The sequence below is a fragment of the Oratosquilla oratoria genome, chromosome 17, assembly GCF_046742065.1.
Source record: "Oratosquilla oratoria isolate Oo_2021 chromosome 17, ASM4674206v1, whole genome shotgun sequence".
Classification (NCBI taxonomy): domain Eukaryota; kingdom Metazoa; phylum Arthropoda; class Malacostraca; order Stomatopoda; family Squillidae; genus Oratosquilla; species Oratosquilla oratoria.
Window position 1 is genome coordinate 26,739,382 of NC_134793.1, and position 15,977 is coordinate 26,755,358.

Genomic DNA, 15,977 nt, shown 5'->3' on the forward strand with positions numbered 1-15,977 from the left:
CGCCGCAAAAATATACCAACGGACGCAGGTAGTGGAAACAGTTAGGGTTGATTCACACTATCGGTCCGGTCGCGCTCCACTCCCGCTACGCTCTTGGTCCGGTCCAATATTGTCTCATTAATTTCAATGGAAGCATTCACACTGGCGCTCTCGCTCCAGTCTCGCTCCGGTCTCGCTCCGGTCACGGTTCCGTCAAAAGATATTTTTACTGGAGCGAGACTGGACCGTGACCGAACCGTGAGCGCCAGTGTGAACTCAGTTGCCACGGTCCTGCACCTGCCAGGGCTGCCGTTTCGTAGAATTTTGTACCAAATAGCGGCATGTGGCAACTGCACAAGGATATGAGGAAATTTTTTCTACATATCAGCGGGCTGTTCATAACATTTAAAAACTCACTTTTGTTTAAAAATCATAGAACTGTTATCAAATAATAAATGGTACATCAAAATATGACTTAATTGGTAATTGTGTTACTTATAAAATATTGTACCCCAAAAGATACGTTTTTACATACATACATATACCAAGGCTTTTTCCCCCTTACCAGGGAGGTAGCCAAAAAAGGACAAGGCATAAAATCCTTCCCACCCATTCCATCCCCGAAAACACTCCACACCCCTCCACCCTCCCTCCCATCTTAGCACCTCCTAGATACGTTTTCACGGTGTAGTAAAAAAAAAATATACGCTAAAGTTTCAGCTTTCTTTTAGCGATAATAATAATAATAAAAAAGAATTTTCATATCTTACTGAATATGTTAGGGCATGGGGGCCTTATATACATTCAAGAATAAAAAAACTAGAACCAACATTTTGTCAAAGTTTGACAAGTATATCTTGCTATGAAAGTCTGCACACGCCCGAGAAAAATGTATACCCCGGTATGGCAACACTCCCATTCTACACGGCAGTGTAGAAAACGCTGCAGCCCTGCCTACTGCTCCACTCCAGTCGAGATTCAGTCTTCGTTTAATTAAGCAAATAGTGTTTCCTTCTGTCCTACCAAACCATGGATAATCCAAAGAAAACACCACAATGGAATCATGCGAAAGGTAGATAAATGATAAAAATACGTTTTCTTTTTATTTATCACTGATACAATGGCAATGCGCACAGCTAGGATATACATAAGCACCAACTGAATAAAATATAACCTACAAAACTTACTTTAATTTTGTGGTTTCAGATGAAATGCTAATAGAATTAGTCAAAGGTAAACCAGAGCTCTATGACCTAACTTCGCTGTACTACAGTCACACATCCTTCGTAACTGATGGTAAGACTTCTACTGGTGTCGAGGGAGGGGGGATGACGGGAACGAGAGCGGACCGATAAATACCTCAGAACCGAGAGTGGAGCGTGACCGGACCGATAGTGTGAATCAACCCTGAATACCTCAGAACCGGAGCGTAGCGAGACTGGAGCGCGACCGGACCGATAGTGTGAATCAACCCTTAGGGTCCGCCGACTAAAGTGTCAATTTGATTCAAACTTACATGTTGAACAGGTAGTTTGTGCCACACAGAAACACCCACCCACGCATACATGCACATTGATATGTACACATATACATACACAGAGAACACTGCTAAGAACATGAGAATGAAGGAGACTGCAAGAGACCATAAGGCTTACACTAGGCAGCTCCGTATCCATTGTCCAGTTTATAACCAATAACTTTATAACCATTAGGTGTGTGCCACAAACTACTAGTTCAACTTTTAAGATGCTGGGCTCGACTGTTGCTAGGCAGGAGCTTGAGTGCTGCTGGCGCAAAAAACCGTTGAATGTGTATTCACCTCGGATCTGCTGCAGTCTCTGTCGTGTGTGTGTGTGTGTGTTTGTGTGTGTATTCACCTCGGATCTGCTGCAGTCTCTGTCGAGACAGCCAGACACCACCCTACGGCAGTGAGCTCAGAGCTCCTTATTAGCCGATCTCTGGGTAGGTCTGAGACCACTCACACACCACACACCGGGACAGCAAGGTCACAACTCCTTGACTAACGTCCCGTACCTACTCGCTGCTAGGTGAACAGGGGCTACACGTGAAAGGAGACAAACCCAACTTATCTCCGCCCGACCGGGGAATCGAACCCCGGTTCTCTGGCTTGTGAGGCCAGTGCTTTACCAATCCGCCACCGAGCCGTGTGTGTGTGTGTGTGTGTGTGTGTGTGTGTGTGTGTGTGTGTGTGAGAGAGAGAGAGAGAGAGAGTCACCATGGTCTTGGATGACGTATTGGACTCGTGATCGACAGCTATTTCCCTCCCGGAGGAGAGCTCAGAGCTCATATATGACCGATCTATGGGTAATACTGTGACCTCACACGCACGCGCACACACACACACACACACACACAGATACACACACACACACACTCATAAAGACTATGACTATGAATGAATAAAAAAGTCCAATACGTGATCAAAGCCCATGGTACATAACACACACATACACACACACACACACTCACACACACACACACACACACACATACACAACTAGATACAGACACAGACACACACACACACACACATACACAACTAGATACAAACACACACACACACACACACACATACACACACACACACACACACACACACAGACATACACACACATACACACACACGCACGCACACACACACATACACACACACACACACACACACAATTTACTGAGGTCAATAAAAGTGGCGTTTACTTATAGCTGTCACTCACTAGTCCAACACGTGATCAAAGACCATGGTCAATCACACAGACACATAGACACACACACACACACACACACGGACACACAGGCACGCACACACACACACGCGCGCGCACGCACACACACACACACACACACACACAGCAGCGGCAGCAGCAGCGGCAGCGGCAGCAGAAGCAGGAGCAGCAGCGGCAGCAGCAGTAGCAGCAGCAGCAGCATCGGCAGCTGCAGTAGCGGCAGCCGCAGCAGCAGCAGCAGCAGCAACAGCAGGATCATCATCATCATCACCATTATCAGCATCATCAGCATCAGCAGTAGCTGCAGCAGCAGCATCAGCAGCATCAGCAGCATTACCATCATCATCATCGTCGTCACCGTGGTGGACTTGTGATAGACAGCTATATCCCTCTCGAAAGATGATGATGATGATATGAATGATGAGAGTTACAAAATAGAGGGATATAGCTGTCAATCACAAGTCCAACACGTCATCCTAGACCATCGCGAATCACACACACACACACATACATACACATATACACACACGCATACATGCACACACACACACACACACACACACACGGGCTCGCGCACTCTCTCTCTCACACACACACACACACATAAACACCACACACACACACACATACACACACACACACATACTCATATACACACACGCACATACATACACACACCACACACATACTCATACACACACACACATATATACACACACATACACACACCACACACACACATACTCATATACACACATGCATACATGCACACACATACACACGCACACCACACAAACACACACACACACACACACACACACACACGCACGCACACACACACACACACACGCACGCACACACACTCTTCCCCCCCCCCCCAGTCGGCGCCAAAATATACCAACGGTCATGGACGTAGGAAACGATTAGGCTGACTAAAGTGTTGTCAATTGCATGTAGGCAGCGTTTCCACCGAGCGAGTCAGGGCCGATTCTCGTCAAATACTGTGAATTCGAATAGCTGGAAGAAGACTTTGTTTGCAACATTCTAGACTTCCGTAAGAACATTCCAACAATCTGTCTAACATTTGTAAAGGTTTAGCTCCTTTCATTTCGCCATTTGGTTTCTCAATACGTGACGCAAAGCTAATTTGACATTTGAAGATTGTAAAAAACGAAAGATGGCAACCGAAGTCGTTTCTACCCAAACAAACTCATAACGCTCGATGAGAATATGACGAGACTTGCTCTGTGGAAACGCAGCCTTAAACTTACATGTTGAATAGGTAGTTTGTGCCACTCATCATTACAGAAGAAACACACACTCACGCACATAAGGCCTACACTAGGCAGCTCCGTATCCATCACAACCTGTCATCCACCCAATCCATAAATTTGTCCAGTTTATAACCATTAAAGTTATAACCATTGTCCAGTCTATAACCAATAAGTTTATAACCATTAAGTGTGTGCCACAAACTACTAGTTCAACTTGGAGCTCGGGTGCTGGTCAAAAAACCGTTGAATGTGTGTACAGTATGTGTGTGTGTGTGTATGTGTGTATGTGTGTATGTGTGTATGTGTGTATGTGTGTATGTGTGTATGTGTGTATGTGTGTATGTGTGTATGTGTGTATGTGTGTGTGTGTGTGTGTGTGTGTGTGTGTGTGTGTGTGTGTGTGTGTGTGTGTGTGTGTGTGTGTGTGTGTGTGTGTGTGTGTGTGAGTGTGTGTGTATGTGTACGTGTATGTGTGTGTGAATGTGTGTGTGTGTGTGTGTGTACGTGTGTATGTGTGTGTGTGTGTCTGTATGTATTTACCTAGTTGTATATTACGGAAAGGGGAGCTATGCTCGTGGTGCCCCGTCTTCATATCTCATTAAATTTGAACTATTTTTAAATTCATGTATTGTTTTTGCACACACCACTTTCTCATGTAACTTGTTCCAACTGTCTATTACTCTGTGAGGAAAGCTGCTCTTTTTCAGAACTCTTCTATAGCTGTCTTTCTATGTGTACGTGTGTGTGTGTGTATGTGTGTGTGTGCGCGCGCGCGCTTGTACGTGTGCTTGTGCGTGCATTTGTGTGTGTGTGTGCTTGTACGTGTGCTTGTGCGTGTGCTTGTGCGTGTGCCTATGCGTGCGTTTGAGTGTGTGTGTGTGTGTGTGTGTGTGTGAGAGAGAGTGTGTGTGTGTGCTTTTACGTGTGCTTGTCCGTGTGCCTGTGCGTACGTTTGTGTGTGTGTGTATGTGTGTGTGTGTGTGTGTGTGTGTGTGTGTGTGTGTGAGAGAGAGAGAGAGAGAGAGAGAGAGAGAGAGAGAGAGAGAGAGAGAGAGAGAGAGAGAGAGAGAGAGAGAGAGAGAGAGAGAGATTCACCATGGTCTCGGATGACGTATTGGACTCGTGATCGACAGCTATTTCCCTTCCGAAGGAGAACTCAGAGCTCATATATGACCGATCTATGGGTAATACTGTGACCTCACACACACACACACACACACACACACACACACACACACACATACATACATACATACATACATACATACACACACACACACACACACACACACACACACACACACACACACACACACACACACACACACACACACACACGCACGCACGCACTCACACAAAGATTATGACTATGATGATAATGTAATGTGTGTGTTGCGCGCGCGTACGTGCGTTGCAATTTGAACTGGTAGTTTGTGCCACACATAATACGGTTAAAGAAAGGAAAAATTATTCATTAAGGTTTGATCTCTTATACCCTATTTTGTAACCATCTAATACCCCCAGGGACTACCATTAGATGCAATCTGTCGTCATCTCCTATCAAAAAATAGATTAGATTTCGAAATACTTGTCCGTTACCCCCGCTGTGGTGGGTTCTCATAATACCTACCTGATACCCTGCGTGCGTGCGTGCGTGCGTGAGGACATCTCAGTCTTATTCCCTTTTGAGTGAATGTACAATACCCAGTGTACTATATTATGTTACCTGCAACTCATGTATTGTATGTATGTGTGTATATATAAGTGTATGTGTACGTGTGTAAGCATCTGCATCCCAGTTGCCTTCCTATATTCATTATGAAAACCTCCCTCCACTGTAGGACGCTATTGCGTAATAAATAAAACAAAAGTCCAATACATGATCAAAGACCATGTTACATAACACACACACACACACACACACACACACACACACACACACACACACACACACACACACACACACACACACACACACACACACACACACACAACTAGATACCCACACACACGCACACACACACACACACACACAAACACACACACACACACACACACGCACACATACACACACGCACACATTGCAACATACATGCACATTGATATGTACGCATATATATACACACACAGGATACAGGTCGTTTCGCTACATTGCCAGTTCGCTACCAACCAGTTCGCTACATTCTTTGGTCGTTTCGCTACATTTCTTCGGTCGTTTCGCTACATTCTTTGGTCGTTTCGCTACATCCTTTCGGTCGTTTCGCTACATTCTTCGGTCGTTTCGCTACATTTCGCTACACTGTTTTTATTCGCATTTGAGATACGAATATGATAAAAAATACAATGTGTGTAGGTTTATAAAGTACCTGTAACCCATTGGACGTTTCGCTACATGGCCAGTTTGGTAGCGAAACGACCAAAGAATGTAGCGAACTGGTTGGTAGCGAACTGGCAATGTAGCGAAACGACCTGTAATTCTTCGGTCGTTTCGCTACATTGCCAGTTCGCTACCAATCAGTTCGCTACATTCTTTGGTCGTTTCGCTACATTTCTTCGGTCGTTTCGCTACATTTTTTTGGTCGTTTCGCTACATTTCTTCGGTAGTTTCGCTACATTTCCTCGGTCGTTTCGCTATATTGTTTTTTTTTTCGCATTTTAAATACGAATATGATAACAATACAATAAGTGCAGGTTTATAAGGTCATTTTCATTTCGCTACATGGCCAGTTCGCTGCCTACCATTTCAATACATTGCTCGGTCGTTTCGCTACATCCTTTTGGTCGTTTCACTACATTCTTCGGTCGTTTCGCTACATTTCGCTACACTGTTTTTATTCGCATTTGAGATACGAATATGATAAAAAAAAATACAATGTGTGTAGGTTTATAAAGTACTTGTAACCCATTGGACGTTTCGCTACATGGCCAGTTTGGTAGTGAAACGACCAAAGAATGTAGCGAACTGGTTGGTAGCGAACTGGCAATGTAGCGAAACGACCTGTAATTCTTCGGTCGTTTCGCTACATTCTTCGGTCGTTTCGCTACATTTCGCTACACTGTTTTTATTCGCATTTGAGATACGAATATGATAAAAAAAAAATACAATGTGTGTAGGTTTATAAAGTACCTGTAACCCATTGGACGTTTCGCTACATGGCCAGTTTGGTAGCGAAACGACCAAAGAATGTAGCGAACTGGCAATGTAGCGAAACGACCTGTAATTCTTCGGTCGTTTCGCTACATTGCCAGTTCGCTACCAACCAGTTCGCTACATTCTTTGGTCGTTTCGCTACATTTCTTCGATCGTTTCGCTACATTTCTTTGGTCGTTTCGTTACATTTCTTCGGTAGTTTCGCTACATTTCTTCGGTCGTTTCGCTACATTGTTTTTTCGCATTTTAAATACGAAAATGATAAATATACAAAGTGCAGGTTTATAAGGTCATTTTCGTTTCACTACATGGCCAGTTCGCTGCCTACCATTTCGATACATTGCTCGGTCGTTTCGCTACATCCTTTTGGTCGTTTCACTACATTCTTCGGTCGTTTCGCTACATTGTCTCGGTCGTTTCGCTACATTCTTCGGTCGTTTCGCTACATCTGGCTACATTGTTTGGTTGTTTTGCTACAATCTTTCGATCGTTTCGCTACATTATTTGGTCGTTTCGCTACATTTCGCTTCAATGTTTTTTTCATCGCATTTGAGATACGAATATAATAAAAAATACGATGTGGTCGTTTCGCTACATTGTTTTTTCGCATTTGAGATACGAATATGATAAAAAATACAATGTGTGCAGGTTTATAAAGTAATTTTCTTTTCACTACATGGCCAGTTCGCTGCCAACCATTTCGATACATTGCTCGGTCGTTTCGCTACATTCTTCGGTCGTTTCGCTACATTGTCTTGGTCGTTTCGCTACATTCTTTGGTCGTTTCGCTACATCCTTTCGGTCGTTTCGCTACATTTGGCTACACTGTTCGGTCGTTTCGCTACATTCTTCGGTCGTTTCGCTACATTTTGCTACATTGTTTTTTATCGCATTTGAGATACGAATATGATAGAAAATACGATGTGTGCAAATTTTTAAAGCAATTTTGTAGGCTACGGAAGTAGAATTTACCTAATGGGCGATAGGTAAAATTGTTATCAGACCTTGTTTTATGCAATCGCCAGGTAGATTATCGGGCAGATAACTATAAAACAGTGACTTATCATGCACATGGTATCTGGTCGTTTCGCTACATGGCCAATCGCTACCAACTATTTCGCTACATTCTTTCGGTCGTTTCGCTACATTCTTCGGTCGTTTCGCTACATTGTATTTTTCGCATTTGAGATACCAATATGATAAAAAATACAATGTGTGCAGGTTCATAAAGTAATTCTCGTTTCACTACGTGGCCAGTTCGCTACCAACCATTTTGATACTTTGCTCGGTCGTTTCGCTACATTCTTTGGTCGTTTCGCTACATTCTTCGGTCGTTTCGCTACATTCTTCGGTCGTTTCGCTACATTTCTTCGGTCGTTTCGCTACATTGTCTCGGTCGTTTCGCTACATTCTTCAGTCGTTTCGCTACATTTCTTCGGTCGTTTCGCTACATTGTCTCGGTCGTTTCGCTACATTCTTCAGTCGTTTTGCTACATTCTTCGGTTGTTTCGCTACATTCTTCGGTCGTTTCGCTACATTCTTCGGTCGTTTCGCTACATTGTCTCGGTCGTTTCGCTACATTCTTCGGTCGTTTCGCTACATTTGGCTACATTGTTTTGTCGTTTCGCTACATTCTTTCGGTCGTTTCGCTACATTCTTTGGTCGTTGCCCTACATTTCGCTACACTGTTGTTGTTGTTGTTGTTTTTTTGTCACATTTGAGATACGAATATGATATATAAATCGATGTGTGCAAATTTGTAAAGTATTGTTGCAGGCTCCGGAAGTAGAATTTACCTAATTGGCGATAAATTAATTTGTTATCAGGCCTTCTTTTATGCTATCGTCAGGCAGATTATCGGGCAGATGATTATAAAACAGTGACTTATCATGCACATTACCAGAGCTGGTCGCGTTCCTAGGTGAGTTCCACTTTAGTTTCACGCACATGACACACTAATATATATGCCATGTGCGTGAAATGAACGGGAGTTCTAAAATGAAATATTACAAAGGATTACAAAGGCAAAGCATGCCGACAGGAGACCTTTTGATCCATATCTAGGTCGGATGCAAAAAAAAATAAAAAAAAATAAAAAATAAAAAAAAAAACATATTAATAATAAATTAAAACTATAACAAATTAAAACTATAACAATGTAAATAACAATTAAAATACATAAATAAATGCATTGGTATAGTTGAATAACAAACAAACAGGTAAATAGTAAATGATAATAAATTGACATAACTAATAATAAATGAAAATCAGACAGACAAATTATAACAAAACAAAAACAAATAATATAACATAAATTATAATCATTACAGCATCTTACTTAGGTATTTATCTAAATGATTCTTAAAGCTTCGAACTGAACTACATTGCACTACCTGTGCAGGAAGTTTATTCCATTCATTAACTACACGGTTGGCAAAGTTGTTTCTACCTACTTCCAAATTGAATCTATTTCCGGACAGTTTGAGACCATTGTTTCTTGTCTGATTCTCATTCAATGTGAAAATTTGGTCACTTTTGATGTTGTCAATTCCCTTTAAAATCTTAAAGACCTGTATCAAGTCACCTCTGAGTCTACGCTTTTTTAGGGAAAACAGATTCATGTGCTTAAGTCGATTTTCGTATGATTTATTTTTTATATTTGGAATCAGTTTTGTGGCTCGCCGTTGTACTTTTTCCAGTCTGTCAATGTCTTTAATGAGATTCGGTGACCATACGGAAACAGCATATTCCAAATGTGGACGAACTAACGATTTATATAGCTTGTTAATGAGTGATGGACTTTTGAAATCAAACGATCGCGCAATCAATCCCAGAATCTTATTTGCTTTCTCAGAGGCTGAAATACACTGCTTGGATGATTTGAGGTCGTTACTGATAATTACGCCGAGATCTTTTTCACTATCCACTTTTGTTAACGAATTTCCAAATAATTTGTAATCGTAATTGCTGTTATTTTTACCTATGTGCATTACCTTGCATTTACTTGTGTTAAATTTCATTAGCCACTTTTCAGACCATTGCTGTAATTGATCTAAATCTTCTTGAATATCTAATTGGTTTGAGTGATCATTTGCCACTCCGCACAGTTTTGTATCATCAGCAAATTTGGAAACAGTAGATTTTAGTCCATGGTCTATATCATTTATATATACTATGAATAGAAGTGGCCCAAGAACGGAACCCTGAGGAACTCCACTTGCAACACTTTTCCATCCAGAAGTTTTTCCATTTAAAACAACTCTCTGTTTTCGACCTTTCAACCAATTACTAGTCCAACCTAATAGGCTACCACTTATTCCATGCAAAGCTAATTTAGTAAGTAGTCTTTCGTGTGGGACGGTATCAAAAGCTTTTGCAAAGTCTAGATATATTAAATCTATATTGTTTCTTTTGTCATAATTCGAGATAACTGTGTTGTAGAATTCGAGTAAGTTAGTCACGCAAGAACGTTTCCGTCTGAAACCATGTTGGCTATCATTTATCAAACGGTTACTTTCTAAATGATATTCGATAGCATCTCTGATGATAGTTTCCATTATTTTTCCTACGATCGAAGTCAAACTAATAGGCCTATAGTTATTTGGTTTCTTTTTGTCACCTTTTTTGAATATGGGAGTAACGTTAGCTAGCTTCCATTCTATTGGGACATCTCCGGATATGATGGATTTCTTGAAAATAATTTCTAATGGAACAACAATCTCATTTTTAATTTCCTTTAAGATTCTTGGATGCCAACCGTCAGGCCCTGGTGTTTTGTTAACTTTGAGTTTGTCTATACACCTTTTAATTGTTTCTTTTGTTATATTTACCGTAGTGAGTAAGTTTACCCCAGACTTTTCACAGGTTTCAGTTTGGAATTCACTTTGAGGTGTTTCGTTTACGAATACCGAGCTAAAATAATTGTTTAAGAGATTACACATTCCTTCATTTGAATATTCAAGTTGACCGTCAGCAGATAATAGTGGACCAATGTGATTCCTAACAACCTTTTTATCTCTAATGTAACTATAGAATTCTTTGGGATTCTCTTTGGATTTCTCAGCGATGTTCATTTCGTATTGTCGTTTTCTTTTTCTTATTGTCTTTTTTAAATCTCTCTGTATTGATACATAACTTTCATAGTCATTAGATGCACCCGAGCACTTATATTTCTTATAAGCCTGTCTCTTTTTAGCAATACTTTTTTCAGTTTCTTTGTCGAGCCACTTAGGGCGAGCCTGATTTGGGGGACGTCTGTCCTTAAAAGGAATGTAAGTTTGAATCATCTTAGTGAGCGTATTTTGAAATATTTCCCACATCTGATCTACAGGCCTTTCGTTTAATTTTTCCTCCCAATCTGTAAGCTGAAGCTCCTGACGTAGTTCTATGAACTGAGCTTTACTGAAATCGGGTATTTTAGAAGCACAAGTATCTATTCTAAAATTGTTTAGGAGTTTGAATCTGACTAAGTTGTGATCGCTATTTGCAACAGATTCACCGACTTCTACATCAGTTGCCATGCTTTCGCGGCTAGTGATCAATAAATCGAGTAAGTTTCCATATCTTGTGGGCTCTTTTACATGCTGAATTAAGTAATTGTCACCAAGAAAATCAATCAAGCGACTACCTATATGGCCATGTTCAAGGGTCATCCAATCAATGTCAGTAAAATTGAAATCACCCATTATCAATAAATCCCGGTTGCAGAAACTAGACAGTTCTTGAAATAACAGTTTGTCGTCTGCTAATGATAATGTCTTTGGCCTATATATTACACCTATATTCATTTTTTGTCCATTTGTTTGGGTTAACTCAACCCACAAACTGTCATATGCATCCTGTTTCACTTTCTCTAAAACACAAGCATGAACATTGTTTTTAACGTACAATAGAACACCCCCACCTTTCTTGTGGTTTCTATCCTGATGAAAGTGTTTAAATCCCGCAATATTAAATTCAGCTTCGAACTCTGTACCATTTAACCATGTCTCAGTTATTCCTATCATATCGAGATTTTCGCTTTTGACATACGCCTGTATTTCTTGAAATTTGTTCCTAATACTACGAGCATTAAAGTACATAGTTTTAAGAAACTCCTGATTATTTCTTTTTGCCACATTTTGAGTTTCAATATCATGTCTTATATTATCATTTTGTTTTTTATTTATGCCTTGCTCTATATTATTATTATTTGGTCCTTCATTGACATTCAATGTCTCATTAACATTTCTCCTATCAAAATTAACATTTCCCCCATCACGGACATCTGGTCGATTACGGTCATCCGATCTATTTTGTACATTTTGTCCCCCTACCGTCACCGTGATTCACGCCGGCCTCCCGTCGTTCAGTGACATTATGCCCGGCATCCCTTTCTAAAATTATATTTTGTCCTCCAGTGACATTATATCCTACCGTGATATTTTTTTCCTCCACTATAATTACATCCCATCGTGATCTTTTGTCTTCCACTGTCATTACATCCTATCTTGATATTTTGGCCTTCATTGACATTCTGTCCGGTATCTCTTCCTAAAATTATATTTTGTTCTTCACTGACATTATATCCTACCGTGATATTTTCTCCTCCATTATCATTACATCCTATCGTGATATTTTGTTCTCCACTATCATTATTTCCCATCGTGATCTTTTGTCCTCCACTGTCATTACATCCCATTGTGACATTTTGTCCTAAGACATTACATCCTAATGTGTCATTTCGTCCTCTAGCGATATTACATCCTATCATGATATTTTGGCCTTCATTGACATTCTGTCCGGTATCCCTTCCTAAAATTACATTTTGGCCTTCAATGACATTATATCCTACCGTGATATTTTCTCCTCCATTATCATTACATCCTATCGTGATATTTTGTTCTCCACTATCATTACTTCCCATCGTGATATTTTGTCCTCCACTGTCATTATATCCCATTGCGACATTTTGTCCTATGACATTATATCCTAATGTGACATTTCGTCCTCTAGCGACATTATATCCTAAAATTATATTTTGTCCTATACTGGTACATTGTTGTACATTAATGCTATACTCTACACTGTTTTCCCAAGTACATTCTATTTCCCCTTCCCTTTGGCCTTCTACCCTAAAAAAGGAGCTAGTTCATTACAAACTCCCACAATGAGGTTTGTAAGAACATCTTTGCCTCTGCGGGTAAGGTGGATCCCATCAGAAGCGTAAAGGTCATGGCGCCTAGAAAAGAGATACCAAGGATCAAGAAAGTGGTATCCCAATTGTGTGCACAACTGCGATATCCTATCATTGATCCCTATGGCTCTACTGTTCCAACACGAACCTGCGTAGATCCTCGGAAGGATCCCACAGACTACGTGACGGCTCCCACGTTCCTTCATCTCCTGAAGGAGGACCTTGTAATTCCGAACAAGCTCCTCTGATCTCACCCTACCTACATCGTTACTACCCGTATGAAATATTTGTCATCTTCAGATTCAGTTGGAATTAGGGGGGACCTAAATCATTTAAAACTGGGATGAATAATTCTTATTTTTTATTAATTTCTCTTTCTTTTATTCGAAATGTGCTTATCACAAAATAATGTGTATTGTTCAGTTTCAATAAACGTAATTGTAATATGATAGGCCGCGCCTATGCCGTAGGCTTACTGTTTGCACTAAATGTTAGCCCTGGCAACATAAGTCGAATCCTGCAACCTGATTGGTTCGAGCTTTAAACGGAATATCTTTTAATTAAAGTTTATATTGCAAGAATATTGCAGTTCAACAGATTGTGTCTCCAGGGTCTGACTACGCGACCCGAGATTGGAGGAAGACCCTGGGTACAGAGCATTAGGTTTCATTGCTAGGACGGTAACAAATAGAAGTGCAGAGGTAATTAAACTATCTAGCGATAGTTAGACCCATCCTTGACTATGCGGTACAGTTTTGGTCTCCGTCCTACAGAATGGACATCAATTCACTAGAATTAGTACAGAAAGAATGACCAAAATGGTACATGGACTCAGAAATTTGCTTTACAAAAGAGGCTTAAGCACCTTAACTTACACTCTCTGGAAAGACGCAGAGTGCGGGGTGATCTAATAGAGGTGTTCAAGTGGATCAAAGGTTTTATCAAGGGTGATGAAAACAAGGTCATCATGTCAAAACAACAGGGCAGGACTCGCAGTAATGGTTATAAACTGGACAAATTTAAATTTAAGAAGGAAATAGGCAAGAATTGTTTTATTAGTAGGGTGGTCGACGAATGGAATAAATTAGTAATCATGTAGTAAGCGCTGAAACCACTAATTGCTTTAAGAAACTATTAGACAACTTTATGGATGGGGATGACAGGTGGTGATGGATACGGAACTGCCTAAAGTAGGCCTTATGGTCTCTTGCAGTCTCCTTCATTCTTATGTTCTTATGAGGTTGATGCCCCCTTGACCAGGTAACACTACCTCCATGGTTTAGGCATTTTCAGGCCTGTAAAAAATATTTGTGATATTGGTCGGTCGTATCTGTGTGCCCCAAGACTGATGATGCGTATCTTCGATTGCCTAAAAAGGCCGGAAGATACGTTTCATCAGTTACGGTCCTTTTTTCATACACACACACACACACACACACACACACACACACACACACACACACACACACACACACACTTTCAACGAACGGACGGCTTGAAGAACGCTCTGAAGAAAAGTGCAGATTGTGGATACCAACGCAAAGAGAAGTGCCTTTTTGTATTTGCAGGGGGGGGGGAATTGCTCGTGAGGTAGTGGGAAAGTAAGGAAAGAGGAGAGGGGGAGGGATTGCTGGGTAATTGGACGGTAATGAGGAGGTGGAGGAATTGGCCCTGAGGGGCCGCCGTAAGGTAGACAAACGACCCCAAGACGAGTTGGATGATAACATGTCTAATAGGAATGTGAAGATTAGCGGTATAGATCGGAGCAATATAGCAGAACGTGATGAGACTATTTTCAAGGGCTGTACAGAGCGGGGGGGGGACACAAACCCCCCCCCCGACTGACAAGACTAGAGAAGAAGGTTGATAAGGTGATCGAGGACTTGGAGAGTAGGTTATGTCATATGAACACCATTTTTCAAAGGGTTGATAGTTTGGAAGAACTGGAAATGGCGAATAATAACTTAACTGATGATATATAAGACCTCATAAGACAGTTAAGAGTGGTAATGGTGGAGAATGAGGATTTGAAGAAGTATAGTAAAGAAAACTGAGAGGCAATAGCTAAAAGAAAGTAAAAATTGGAAGCAAACCCAAGAAGGAAATAAGATTTCATTCACTGACATAGTCAAACAGCAATTGAAAGAACATACTGAAGACTCAGTTATTAAAGTGATGAGACAAAAGGAGAATATAGTAAGGGATTTTAGCAGACAAGAAGAAATGTATAATTATATTAGGAATGGAAGAGAAACACAACACAGATAGAACCACAAGAATCAAAGAGGAAAATGAAAAAGTAAGCCAATTACTAGAATCAGTTCAGGAAGATGAACCAGGAATTATGAAACAAATCGAAGAGAAATTTAGACTCGGAAAGTATAGCACAGACAAGACCAGACCAATTAAGATTAAATTCAAGTCACAAACAATGGCAGAGAATATCTTATCCAAAACAGGGAAACTAGCAACAAGTGAACAACACAAAAAGATATGGATAAAAAGAGAAATGAATAAAGAAGGAAAGAGAGGAAGAAAAGCAGAAAAGACTGGAAGCTAAGACAAAAACGAGAACAGAACGGAGTCAGAGAAAGAGAGATTCTATTGGAGAGTATGAACATGAAACTAAGGAAGTTCGACATACAAAAGAAAAA